Below are 15,279 nucleotides of genomic sequence, written 5' to 3'. Positions count from 1 at the left end.
ATCATGGAGAAATTTCAAATGTGGAAAAACTTTTAGAGGATTAATGTAGTTGGGACAAAAATGTTGATTACTGTGCTGTATTACATGAATTTCAAAGTTCATCAATCTTTATATAGCGTACTTGAAACAATATTTGCATGACTTTATTGTGAAATTGAGGATATGATAATTTTGATATATTCCTTTCATAAAATAAATCGCAATTATATTTTATGATTCAGTAATCTGATCAAACAAAGATATATATGCATAAATTTTGTTAATCTTGAATTTTAAAATGTCTTGGTATTATTTGATAAATAGTCGAATTTGATTTTATTTGCAAGTCATCTATTCGTAAGTACACTTTGTTATCATACTTCAATGTTTTGAAAAAATCAAAAGTTGATAATATAAATGAACTTGTTTACTTTTTTCGTAATAATATCATTTATAATAACTTCATTTAATTTCTTTTTTTTTTAATTACGATTATATGAGTATATATATATATATATGGTTAATGACTGTTAATTTGAAGCGAAACTAGTGTGCGAAGCACCCAGCAGGAAGAAGCCTAAAATAATAATTCTCGGGCTTGACGAGTTCAATTACAAAATAAAATCTCACCATCCATCTCAGGGATAATAATGATCAATTTAAGGAAGAAGATTCCTGAAAGTCTGTTGTAATTTTAAGTCCTGCTCTCACGCATGTTTTTTTGACTTTTTTTTAAAGTAATTTATGTAACAAAATTGATTTATCTTTCTCCAGAAGTTTGTTTTATAATCTAAAACAGTTGATATTGAAAGTAATTAAAAAGGAAAATAAAGAAAAGACCAATCTTTTCAGATATAAGTTTTAACACCTATGATGGAATTTTTAAAAATATAAAAAGAAAAAAAAACAATTCGAGAAAGATAAATTATTTCCGATCTGAACTAAATTAAAAAAATACAGCTTACATATAGAAAAAAAGAGTAAATTTCTTAACGAAAGTTTAATTTGCTTCGTTTTCAAGAGTGAATTAAACCTAAAATATAATCTCATCAAATGGCAGTAATCCTGACTAATCCATCGAGCTATTACGAGCAATAAGCTATCTAAGGACTCAAGTTTTGTGAAGTCAATTTTAAAACTCAAGCTAGGTATAATTTGGAAAATAAGAAGGCAAGAAAACTTACAATCCAAAAAATTAAACATATTTTGGGAAAAAAATAAAGATATCTTCAAAGTAAATAAAAAATTGCTTACATTTTAAAAATGTTTACTAGGAGCGGAGAGACATACAAAATTTACCGGGGATTCATACACTGTAAGAAATTCTGAATCAAATTATAGTATGGAGATAGCACATTTAATTAGAACGATTTTACGGTAATTGTTACTGAAAAATTTACGGTAGATCAGATTTTTTGTTCCGTAGCATGTTCCAGAAAAAATAGATTCTACCATTTTATAAAAAACAGTAAAAAGCATCAGCACAGAGTATCGGTACTTTTTACTGTAATTTGATACGATTTTTCTAATAGGCCCGTGAGAGGTATTGGGAAGATTTTCAACAAAACCTCGATGTTTGCTTGACATAGCACAAAATTGACGCTTCTGAAATACAAAATATTTAGCAGAGGAGAAAATTGATGCTATGTGAACATGATTTATGATGTACGAATTGGAAACTGCTATTCAGTACTGACACTTGGGCTTTCATCTTAAAATTTTAAGTAAGGCATCTTAAGATAAGGTATCATAAGATTTAATGTAACATCACCTGAAATTACCAAAAATCATTAAAAAAAAATACTACGCTTCAATGATAAGCTGACTGAATACAAAATTATTGACATCGAAGATGTTTCTCTGCAATTGTTTCTAGGTGATTTCAAAATACAAATTATATCTTCCTGGAGAAGACTACAAAGAAGTCCTGTAACTGAGCCTGAAATTTATGAAATTTGCCACGCTTAACAAAATATCTTTCTGAGGTCAAAACAAAAGATTTTTCAGATGTTTTATTTTATCTGTAGCACTGAGGAACAGATACATTGAACTCTCGCTACTACGATATCCAATGCAACAATAACTCTTTTTATTACGATAATGTTTCGTGGTCCCGACAAACTTGCATGTGAATTAATGTACTGCTCCTTTCAATATTACGATATTCTCTGAAGCGAAAAACCCCTGTAAAACATTTTTTTCTTCTCCGTTATTTTCGCTATTTATTTTTAGTTTTCAAATAATGTAAAAAATCTTATTTTATCATTTTTACCGTTTTTTTTCATCTTTTCTGTCAAAGAGAAGACTCACTGCTGACAACCCCACGAACATCCATTCTTAGAATTGCCTCCCTTATCTCTTAAGAAGTCACAGATGTAACATTCCTATCTGATTAGATTTCATTTTCCACAAAAAAAAAATCGTTCTCGTGCTTTGGACTCAATGCATACTTTGTTGGTTGTCTTGACAGTCAAAAAAGAAAATGAATAAACAAACAAAAATATCAGATTATTTTCAATAAAAGCGGTTTTCTGGCATGTTTACGGTCTCATTTTTCAGAAAAGTTTTTAATTGTTTCCAATATTTAACGATAATTCACACTCTGCAAATTAAATTTTTGCATAATATATAAATACATTTTTAGTTAATACATATATAACAATAAAATGTTTAAAAAATCCTTTGTCCCCAAAGTATGTAAGTCCTCGATATAGCAATATATCCCTCTACAACAATCTCCTTATTTGATCCCCAAAATATTGTTGGAGTGAGGTTTTACTGTATTTTCTTATCATTGCCTGATATTTTTTTAACAGATCATAGATAGTTTTGTATCATAGATTTTAAATCAACCATTTGATTCCTTCTCAAATCATCATTTTCCTTTTAATTCTGAATGATTTTGTTACTCTATCTTTTGTTGAAATGTACAAGTTTTACGTTATATACAACAGGTGATGGCATAAATATTGCGCCACTCTCTGAAGAGTTAGAGCACATCATAACGATAAAAATTGAATAGGAACCCATGCATGGAAAAGTCTTCTAACGTCGCTAAGGTCGCCTCATTATTATGAAGTATTTCTTCGTACACTTGTGAACAGGACGTAGTAGGGAAGCAGCCCTAGACGCGTACAGTGACATTTCCAGGCATGGCGTCTTGTGAAATTTCAATCAAAATATCTTCCCTATAAATTTGTCACAACATTCACATCATCCCCTGTTATTTATATCGTTTTTAAACTTGTACATTTCGACAAAATAAACTAAAGATGTCATTTAACAAAAAACTGTAACTTAAGGAGCAAAACTAAGTTCAGATTTGAAATTCCCATAATTGATTTAGGCAAAACCAAGTATCTGTAAAAGTGCATCAAAAAACATTAATGTTTCGTTAATCAACCAGGCTAATATTTCTATTAAAGTCACTTACAAAGTAAAAGTAAAGATTTAAAGTAAAATTAATAAATGTAAAAATATAAACTAAAAATAGTAAAATTATGGTTATAAGTAAAATTATATGTAGCAAAATGTATCATAAGACTAAACTTTACATTTCAATTCAAATTAAAACCATACTTTTAATTTTTCCATTTTACCCTGAGAAAAAAGTATTGTCAAAACTACCAGGATTTTGGTAAAATTTACCTCTTCTCTGACTCTACGCAAGCATCAAAACGTTCTGTAATTTTTTGCAAAGTGATTTGTTAATAATTTTGTTGAAATTAATAATAAAATATACTTTTATGGCACGTAAAAAATTTGGTAAATCTAAAATTGTAAATTCATTATGATACCTTAGAGCATGTGATAAAACTATTTATTCTGTTAAGTTCTTAGTTTTTTTCCTTCTTTTTGTTTATAAAATGTGTGGTAATAAGAAACTATTATTTATACTTGGTTTTAAAAGTCTAGTCCTTAGAACCAAAATTTCTATTAAACCGATACCATAAGAACTGAAAAACTATCAAAATAATAGTTTAAAAATACCGAATATTTTGGTTTTATAAGCCAGGAAAATGATTTTAACTAGAATTTTCATTACATGCATTGCTTTAAATTTACCAGAATTTTGTTCCCTAAACTGCTAACTTATAAGAAATAAATAACTGGAAGATCTAAGCTCTTGTCTTAAAAATGATTTGAAAGAAAACGTTTTTTAATTATCCTAAAAATATTGATTTTATCTTGGTACTTAATATAAATGTTGCGATACGCGACTAGCTTTTCGACATAATTCATTTTCAATATTTTGAAATGAAAGTTTAGCAATACAAATAAAATTAAAAAACAAATAGTCTTGGGAACGTAAAGTTTATCTTAAAAATTAATCAATTGGAAATTTTTTCTACCATAAGATCAAACAGATAATGCCTTTGCTTTAGTGATTTGAAAATAGGAAAAATATATAGAATGTCTAACTGTAGATACTCATAAAAATGCATCGTATTCGTTTAATGACATATACAAATCTGTGCGATTTCAAAACGTCGGATGTCATCCTATAGCATTTTTAATACTTTTCGTGATAATAATATTAGATAATAGTAAGATTGAATTAGTAAGACATTTCGCAACTCTTCGTGCTTTCAAAACATTATAATTTCCGTTTGATCTATTACTTTCAAAATTTGACAGAAGCCAATCTGATTAAACAACAATAATGGAATAAAAGTAACTTGAAAAAGCTTAACGCATTACATCCTTAAAACCTTTTTGAGAAAATTCATTACCTTTTTACAATTAAAGTGAGTACCAATTGATGTATTTTTAAATTTGTTAGTAATAATAATTATATGGTTTTTGCGGTTTTTACACGCTGAACCATACACGGTTTGCTAACACGATTTTTTTATATCTAATATGTAAAACTAAGTATATCTAATATGCAAGTAACTAATGTGCAATCATTAGTATGGAACTTGTAATGACCTTGTAATCATTGTTATTTAAAGAAATATTATACGTACAGGCGCTTCTTTTGAAAACATTTTAATAATTGAAAATTGAATTAAATTGAAATTATAACGAAATATTTTAAAACGAAATATAAAAATGGAGCTCCTATGATCATGCGCACTGAAAACATTCCAGATCTAATTACAGTATAAAGTATCGGCATTTTGGGTGCGTAAACCCGGAAATCCATTTTACTGCAGATTCCAGCCTTATAGTGCAGTACTATATCATAATTTCTGCAGTAATACTTACTTAAATAGTGATTTTCGTTCTTACTTAAATAGTGATTCAGTGATTTTACGAAAAACCTTACTGTTAATATTACGAAATTTCATATGTTTTGAGTTTTAACATGTACTAATAAAAATGGAATTTTCGGTCAAAAAAGCACCAGCAGACTGAATGCCCGTAATTTTTACTGTAATTTAGTCCAGAATCTTTTACAGTATGAGAAGAAGAAAATATGTCCTCCCTTTTCTTTTCTTCCTCTGATATGATTTTCTTAAATGAAATAACTATGTAATAATTTTTTTCTCTGATAATTTATTTTTTGCCTAGTAACATAAATACACTCTCAGCAAAATCTATCGTAATAAAAATGAGTTTAAATAATTTATAGCTATAATACTTGATATTTGCCGGGTAAAGAGTTTCAATTGTAATATATACGAATAACTACAATTGGTAAAAGTAATAGTTTAAGTAACTTTCATCCTCTAACCTTAAAAAGTTGATATTTTTATTATGGTTTCCTTAAGCCAGATTTCAATTATATCAATATAAGTATTATGCGTCAACCATTCATTCACTTAAGTCTTAAAGAAATAGAAATAAGATATGTAAACATTAACGATGTAATCTAATTAATTTACGCACACAGCTTTTATTTAGAAGATAATTTTACTTTCAAATTGAAGTGTTCTTTTATTAAAAATTATGTGCTAAATAAAAACAATTATTTATTATTTATTCATTGCTTATTTTAATTTTTTTAATGTATTCCAATTGTAGTGAAGAACAGAATAAGTGTAGATAAATATATCTTAAATAAAGAATTAATTTAAAATAAACTTGAAACTTAAAGCAAAAATTATAGAGGTTTAAAAAATAAGTTTTGAAAACACGCTTAAAACCAACCAATTAAAGTAAGTGTTAAATCGCGAAAGTTCTATTAAACGGAAAATGTGAATTTCTATTCTTCTTTTTTCCGATTCGAACGCTTTACATTATATTGAATATCGTTGAATGAAACGCTTATAATAATTAGAGTTCAAAAGTTTAAAATTTTATATTAATGTTATTACTAAGTAAAAAAATTATTATTGGGACCGGAAAGTAAAGTCGTTTCTGTGCATTTTATATTTGTTATAAGGATTTCATTTTCAATCAAAAATGTATTCAATTTCATTGGCAACAACCTTTCCATGCCGAATCGGGAGTGAAAAAATGAATTTGTTTTTAAGACTAACGAATACTTAATGTACCGAAACGACATTACTTTCCTGTTCCCCTAATATATAAAAGTTTTAAAGAAATCAAAATAATTCATTATGCCTGGAAAAGGACACAATGCACCGCAAATCACTCTGTAGGGGCAGAGTTATCGACCATGCCAACCTTCATCTATCAAAAGGTACCTCGTGATTGAATCAAGTTAGCATGTCTTATATACCAGTGAATTGATGTTTAATTTTCGTAAAAGTAGTTACGCCACAATACTCCCCCATCAGAATTTTATCAGGGATAGAATCATATGAACGGATACCACTGGTTGCTGTATTTGTGAAAGACCGGGATAGAGAGTCACCGGGTTTTTGAGTGCTGAAAGCTAAAGGTGTATTAACTTCACAGTCGTAGTCACTCCTGTGTTGCCATTAGCAGTTGAGTGTATGCTGGCTGACGTTGTGTTTATTCGAGACGATACTGAGCAGCAAAGAGTGAGGAGGTTGATTATGTCGCATTCACAAGTAGCAAGTCAACTGTTCAATGTGGACTATCTATCGAAGTAGACGTTACTGTCAGCTACTGTCAAGATATTTGCGAAATGGGCGTTACTGCGTGTTCAAATCACGTCCGGAGGTCACCAATATGGGGGCGGAAAAATCAAAATAATTCATTATGCCTGGAAAAAGACACAATACACCGTAAATCACTCTGAACCAAATGATCAAATTACCTATAATGTATGAACGATATAAAGTACTGGCACTTTGGTTGTGTCATCCGTAAAATCAAGTTTGCTGTGAAATATTATATCTTAACTTAGAGAGTAATATTATTTACTTATTTGAGTAAATTATTCATTTGCTGTAATCAGTATTGTAAAAATTACGGAATATTATATTTAATATCTATAACATATTCCGGTAAAAATAGAATTGTCGGCAAAAAATACCAGCACTAAGAGTGCCAAAAAATTTTCACAGTAATCAGATATCTTTATACAATTAGAAATAATTATATATTTTGTTATAATAACACGTTATTTTAATTACATAAAATTCCCATAACTACTGTAAAACAATTTATATCATTTGTCTTGTTCTTGAATCGATTAAAGGACAACTCCGTATTTTTAATTGACGAATAAGAAAATATGCTGCTATTAGTTTCGCATAGTATACAGTGTTCGCTTTTGCTTAGAAGGATTTTGAGTAATCTATACCTACACAATTTCTAGATCCGTGATATATTAAATACTTAGTTTTTCATTCTTTCTTTCTTTTCTTTTCTTTTTTCGTTTTTTTATAAGTAAATGTGTGAAAATAGTTTAAAATTGATTGCCACAATGTGTGATAATTGTTTATCACAAAGATCTATCCTACAACTTTGTTTTATCTTTAAAATACAAGTACAGTGTGGGAAAAATTTAACTGACCATCCTGAATAGCTTTTGATCTAATGATTGGATCTCCACTATCTAGGACTCAAGCGTAATGGTTCAACGGGGTGACCACGAATATGTTGAGTGATTATTGCAACCGATATTTTAGGGGGAGTCTATAGGGCATATACCAGTAATGGTAAAACTGATCTTTTTCGATGTATTTTTTCTCAAATCTGAAAAATGCATTGCCTTAGTATTTTTTCACAGAATATATACATTTACATATTTACTCAGAGAGACAACTGTTAACACATGCAAACTTTTTGGGTTTACAATTTCTAATGTTTAACTCCGTAACCTTGTAATTTTGAATCCAATCCAGAAGACAAGGAAACTCTTGGATGAAGCAATGGGAGAAATTTCGCCTCTGTGGAAGACTTTTTGATGGAACTAACCCTCATTTGCGCTAGAGGACCCACGAGAACCTCCCACGGTTAGTCTGACCGCAAGGGGACTCTAACCCATGATCCGTCTACTACTGAGGATATTTCACGTCAACACTGTAGTCGGTGCAAGCCGGATGCGGAATTAGTATCGTATAGGTATATGCCCTACCGACTGTGCATACGTTACGAAATTAGACAACACAACGTTTTTTATTTCAATTAACATACTTTTTTCAAAGAATATGGATTTTTGACACCTAAAATATAACGAATTACTGCAATATGGTCTCAAGACAAATCTTAATAGTTAGGTCATGAATGTGGACAAAATTTGATCCCCTCAAAGTTAATTTTACTTTTAGCGTATTTTGCCATATCTCAAAAACTTTTTAAGCTAATAATAAATTTAAATTTTGCTCACAATTATAAAAGTTGTATAGCCAAAGATAATTCCATATAAAAAATAATTTTTAGTAAATATTTAATATTCTTATCATATAATTTGCTTGGAGAAGAAAAATGTTTGAATTGTATGATAAACAATTACTTACATTATGTTAAAATATGCAATTTTATACCGCAAAATGCAAAATTTGAGTTAAACCAGTTCCTGCCAAATCGTTTCATAAAGTTGTATTTTTAGTTGTATTTACTTTTGATTGAATCCTGGATCCAATTATTAAATCAAACGGTATGTTTTTTATTCTTTGTTTGCACCGTGTACAATTTTTGAACAAAACGTAAATTTATATGGAACAATAATTCCATCATTTTTTCTCATATGAGTTTGATTTTTCTGCCTAGCATTGTATTTTTCAAGGAAAATTAGATTCAGAATAATCCAGTTTTGAATCATAGTTAAAAAAATATTTGTAAAAACTAATTGTAAATGTGACATATAACACTACTCAAAATTTCGATCATTTATTAATTCCTTTCTATGTTCCAGAGACTTTAGTTCAAGAAAAAATCATGAACAAGATTTTAGTTATTCTGTTACTTTTTGCTATTGTTGGTACTGCTTATATGCAATGCACAACTGACTGCAGGTTTGTTGAATGCATACAAGAATGAAATATAAATGAAAGAGATACAAAAGGCAAATGTGATTGCTGTTCAATATGTGTACCTAAAAGAACATACTGATGTAAATATGGAATATTTTGTATTTCATTTTATTTTTATAATATATTTTTGATTGTATCATTAAAACACAGCCAATTTTTTTCAATTATTGAAAACAACACTGTCGCATTTTTTTATTATATCCAAAATAAAATTTCTAAATTATAAATTTTGCATTTTTCTTTAAACTAAAGCAAGACAGCCTAAAGTTTTCAAAAATAATATTGTATTATTTTAATTTAATTTTTAAAACAAAAACTGTCAGCATTTTGACTTAACTTTATTTCGTTTAAAGAGTACTTTAAAAACACCAGACGAAATTGTTAATTAGGTTAAAATGAAGTGACTCGAGTAAAACTACAAAACCCATGGTTTTTTCTTGATGTGCAAAGCTCACAAGTTTAGAAAAACTTATAATTATGCATTAAATGCAGAACTTAAGGAGAAACAATACAGTTGAAATCTGTAAAAAATACGTTTTTTTTAATGAATTTTGCGACAATTGTGATAAACTTAATACATTTTGTAATTATCATAATCTTTATTTTATCATATTAGGAAGAAATACAAAAATTTAAGCAAAATAAAAATAATACAATGTTTATAACTTATTTTTCAATTTACCAATAGCTTGTTGCAGTGATATGTTTAAAAAATATCATCCAAAATTGATTCTTTTTTAATTTTTCAAATATATGCTTTTTTTTACGTACTTTATAATTTGTTGCTTAACGAATAGTGGTAGCTGAAAATTTGTGAGCATTTAGAAGCAAACAATTTTACATTCCCACTTCTTCGTAACATTTATAGATCCATTGCTGCCAGACTGGAAACTCTGCGTAGGAAAGGGTTAATCAATTCAGCTGCTCACTGGTTCATGCAGATCTCAGAACTTCATGTGGCACGTACTGTGGTCAACATTTTTTGTAACTTTCACATTTTTACGAAAATAAATTTAATATTTTGATACAGGTGTCCTATAAAGATAAACTTTTGAAAAATGCGAAGATTTTTTTTTCTTTTTGACAGCTTTTCTACGCTCCCCAACCCCGTAATGAAGAAAAAAAATATTAATTAAAAATTAGTAAGGTAGAGAAGGTCAACATGTTTTGAGGTCTCAATAAGGAGCTACCTATTCTCAAGGCGTGACCATCAAACGTGAATGGTAATGGAATTATTTTTATTATCAAGAGGACCAAAAAAGAATTCCAGAATAAATTGCGACATAAAATACTAGTACTCTGGGGTGCATCATCCGAAAAAATACATTTCACCATTAATTTTAAGTATATCCAATTTTTCTTTCGAAGGATTTTACTATAAATAATGATTTTATGGTAAAATCTGTAGTAGGTGAATGCAGGTATTTTTTCTAATGTATATCTTTCCAATTTCTTGGCATAACAGTCAATCTACCAAAAAAGTCACGTTTTAAAATCCCATGTATTAAAAAATGATACTTATATTAGAGAAATATGTAAATGAAGGGACAGACTTTTCATTCACTGGTGCACAACTAGAGTGGCAAAAGCATCCTACAACGAACCCGGAAGTCAGTCGTGCGAAGTCTGAGGGTAAACACCAACAAGGCTCTCACTTATATCTGTCTCTTCTTGCATTTTACTCAAAAATGAATATATGCTGTATCAATTTTGAGAAACCCTTTTTCGCTATAATTATGTAATACATTCTACTATTGAACTATATTTCATACACAAAATAGTTGCATAGTTGCCAACATGGATAGGAAAAAATCCTGTATATTTTACGAAAGATGAATTTTCTGATAACTGTTGCATAATGTACTAAATGTTTTACTTGTAGGGAATTTCTTTTAATCAACAAGCAAACATTTTATTACAGTAAACTCTACAAATGGTTTGCAATATTTTCCATTTAAGATTGACATTAAATGTATTTAAATTTAAATTCTTTTTATTATGTTAACTCATAACTTTGAATACAAGCAATAATAAACAAGTAATTTAATGTAGGAGGATTTTTTAATCAGTTTAAAATGAGAATTCTGAATAAAACTATACTGAAAATTTCAGAACCAAAAAAATGTATAAGTTTTAAACTGTTTATTATAAATGAGGCTTGATTCATTATGAATTTGTAATATTTATTTAAATATTCAAGCAAGCAATAAATAGGGTAAAAATTCCATTTCAATATTGACTTTTTTAAGAAATTTTCTCAGTTTTAGGGCATTTTGTTTAAGCATGCAAAAACCAGGAAAACCTAATAAACTAGTAGACTAGGAGTAGCAGGCAAAATCCTGATACCAATTAGAAAATCCACTGGAGTTGGTAGCTATGTATTTCTCCTAATTATCCTGATTAGCTTAAACTGAAAAAAGAAATGTTTCTTTTTTAATTTTAAGTTTATAACTATATTTAGTAAATCTCACATAAATCTAAAAAAGAAAAACGTTTTTAATTTTCAAAAACATGTCAGATCAAAATTTATTTAAATTCCTAAGAAAAGTTTCACGGTGAATGATGATCACTTTGCTCTCAGATTATAAGACTTAGGTAATCATAACTTATTGAATTTGTGGCACTGTAATATTCAGCTCAGAATAGCATTCATAATTTCTCATAAAGTGAAAAAATGTAGACTAGAAAACTTCCGGCAGATTTATGAAAAGTCAGTAACAGTAAGCAAATACATAAATTATGGACAGTAAAACAATTTATTAATTCGAAAATAAAATATTGAAATTAAAGAAATAACTGAACTAATAAATTCAATAATATCTTCTGTCTTACAGGCGAAATTTTATAAAAATAATCTTTACATCGATTGCAATGTTAGCAAGAAGCAGAAGAATGAAAGATAATGTGATGAAAAAGCTTCCAAATAAATAAAATGATTTGATTTTAAATCAATGTCTAAGTTTTTTTCTTTTTTGTGTTTAAAAAATCTCGCAACAATTAGAGTTGATTGTGCGTGTAGTACTTTTAAACGTTAGGGAAAATCTCAATTATGAACATTAGGGGCATTTAATAGCACCGTGTAATCATAGCCAAATTTTCATAGTTTGGATTTTTCTTAAGCATTTATAAATATTACTTTTAATTCTTAAGAAATTTATAATTAACTATATTTATAATAAGAAATTCTCTCATTAATTATTAACACTTTCATCCGACAATGACGTTGTTTTTTCCCACCCTCTGCGCTAAGAGTTCCTCGCCTTCACGAAAATTGAAACCAAAGTCGAAATCTTTTCAAACTTGTATATTTTACTTTAAAAAATAACAGTCAAATGCAATTAATATCCATATTCATTAACGCAGCAATGGAGCGAATATTTCAGCAAGGCGAGTTATCTCGTCCGTCGCGATGAAGGAGTTAATAGAATGCTGCATATTACTTTTTTTTTCTTTTTCTTTTTCAGTGTAATGCTTAACACAAGTGTCACAGGCGGTTATACTACGCTAAGTCTAAATGTAGCTACGTTTCAATATAATACAATAAAACGATGATATAGACTAAGCCTGGAGGAAAAATAAGAGAGGTAATTTAAATTTTAGTTTATTCTCAAGCTCGTTTTAAAGAAAATTGAGACTTTAATATATAATTTTAATACATACTTTTTTTTTATCTTCCTTTACATAAAATTTGATTCGCAAAAACGGAATACGTTCTGCATTTATTAATTCTTTTAATTAATAGGATTTTTTAATTAATAGCAACTGTCTTGATTTATATTTTGATGAATTTCCAACTATTTAATACCTTAAATTTCAACAAGCAATTGAAATATTTTCGTTCTCTTAACGGAAGTTGCTGTTTTTTTTGTGTTTTTTTAACAAAACCAGAAATTCCTAAGTTTTAGAGAGAAGAATGACGTTATTCTTTAAATAATGATTTATGACAATTTTTTCATTAAAAAATAATAAATAAAATTTGGATAAAACTTACATTTAACTTATGCATTTAATTTCTTAACCGTTTTGAAACTGAAATGCATGTATAATAAAAATTTATTCTTGAAACTAATTTTTAAAAAAAACATTTCCACAATATTTTCAATCGAAAATGTATTTTAATCGGAAAATTTCATTACATTATTACTCTATTGTTATTTAGAATATAAATAATTAAATCCAATGTTTGAAAAAAAAAATTTAAAAATAGCATTTAAAAATGAATAGTAAAGAATTTAATGTCATAGGATTCCTTTAATTATTTACCCATTAAAGTGTCTTATAGAGCAAGTTGTTTTTGTTCCCCTTACTTAAAAATACACGCTTAAACGATATTTATTTAATTGGAAGAAAATTTCTAAACATTGTGAGTAAGATAACATTTAAAGAATTATTCAGTTTATTCATTCATTAATTCCCTTAAATATTTGAGCTAAAATGAAATTCATGAATTTCGTTTTTCCAAAACGCAGCTTAAGTACGCTTATCTAAATTTTTTATCCTCAGAAAATTAAACTGTTTCATGTAAAATGGCATCAATACAAATTTTTAGCTAAAATATAAATTTCACACGGATTAAGAATATTTTGCTCAATTTCAGCAAGTTTGTATTGTATTCATTTTAGAAAATAACTTTCAACGCTTTAAAATTTACTAATGACTATTTATATGTTTGTGAAAAACATTTATTTCTTATGAAGCACAGAAGAAGAGATATGTAAAAAAGGCATAGAAAGACAAAATATTTATTTCTTCAAATTAACGCCATTGTTTTAAAATTTTAAGCGACTTAAATTAACTTTCGGATGAAAAATAGCAGGAAGATCTATGAGATAATTAACGTAGGTAACCATTCAGCTATTAATCCCAAAAAACCGAAGCGGTAAGATATTATCATAGTTGCAAACTTTATTCGCATATAAAATTTAAACTAAACTCAGCGGCGCGATAGCCCAAATAGGACCAAGGACTACTGTATCCATCTCAGTTTTCTTGACCTTGGGCTCTGGGGTGCAGGAGCAGATGTTCCGGTCTGGTGGTCAGCCGAACGCGAAACCCCCAGTGTTTAGTTCCCAAGCATGCTTGGTACTCATTTATCGACCCACTGAAGGGATGAAAGGCTGAGTCGAACCCAGGACCTGTGGCATATAAAATGTACAAACGTAAAATAACAGTCAACATGTTTCAAGCTCTTAAAAAACAGGCACCCGTTTTTAACACTTGGCAGGCGCGAATGTAAAGAAACAAAAATGATTTGAAATAAAAAAAAAGTTAAGTTGCCGATGAAAACTGGAAAAATAAAAGTGAGAAACTGAAAACCAGAAAAAACACAAGAGATCCACAAACCACAAAACCTTTCCTCTCTTAATATGGGGTGGAAGTAATGTTGTTAACAAGAAAATCAGCATTCAATGAGTAAAATAATATTCCATATTATCAAGATGAACTGATGTGATTGGGGTGAAAAAATTTTTTAGCATTGCTGAAAATAAATTTATGTCCAACATTCTAAGCAATTGAAGTTTCTAATTTAGACTTAAACACGAAAGATAGTCCGTTATTTTCTGTTTTTCATATTTCATTCCTTGTCTCATGCGTTTTATGCGTCTCTTATTTTTCCCTTTTTTAACAGGTAAGTTTGCTTTTTTATTTTAAATCATTCTTGTTTCTTTACATTTACTTCTGGCAAGTTCTCAAAATGGACGCATTTTTTTGAACCGCTCAAAATCTATCTATTGTTATTTCATACAGGTATATTTTAAAGGGAATAAGTTATTTTAGCCAGTAATAGGTTACCATATTATTGACATAAAAAAGTTATGTTTATATTTAGGCGTTACAATTTCTTTAGAGCTAATGTCATAAAGGATTTTTAGTTTTTATGCTCAAATTTTAGCCTAGTTTGAGAAAAGGTATTTTCATAAAATTTTGAAATTTATTTAAGATTTATAATCTTAGGACTCCTGATCTCCATAATGAAATCTAAAATTTTTATTAAGGTTGT

General features: G+C 28.4%; 1 long non-coding RNA gene across 2 annotated transcripts; it reads left to right on the top strand.

Annotated features, from left to right (window-relative positions):
* Positions 1 to 1,517: 1,517 nt before the first annotated feature.
* LOC139425374 (uncharacterized) lies at positions 1,518 to 9,505 on the top strand. Of its 2 annotated transcripts, none has more exons than XR_011636606.1 (2): positions 1,518 to 1,703; positions 9,161 to 9,505. It is a non-coding gene; the product is annotated as an uncharacterized lncRNA (long non-coding RNA). The 2 variants fall into 2 exon arrangements; XR_011636607.1 differs by lacking the exon at positions 1,518 to 1,703 and adding an exon at positions 4,468 to 4,727.
* The last annotated feature ends 5,774 nt before the right edge of the window (positions 9,506 to 15,279 follow it).

The sequence above is a fragment of the Parasteatoda tepidariorum genome, chromosome 4 (genome assembly GCF_043381705.1).
Source record: "Parasteatoda tepidariorum isolate YZ-2023 chromosome 4, CAS_Ptep_4.0, whole genome shotgun sequence".
Lineage (NCBI taxonomy): Eukaryota > Metazoa > Arthropoda > Arachnida > Araneae > Theridiidae > Parasteatoda > Parasteatoda tepidariorum.
This window is presented reverse-complemented; position numbering and strand designations above follow the sequence as displayed.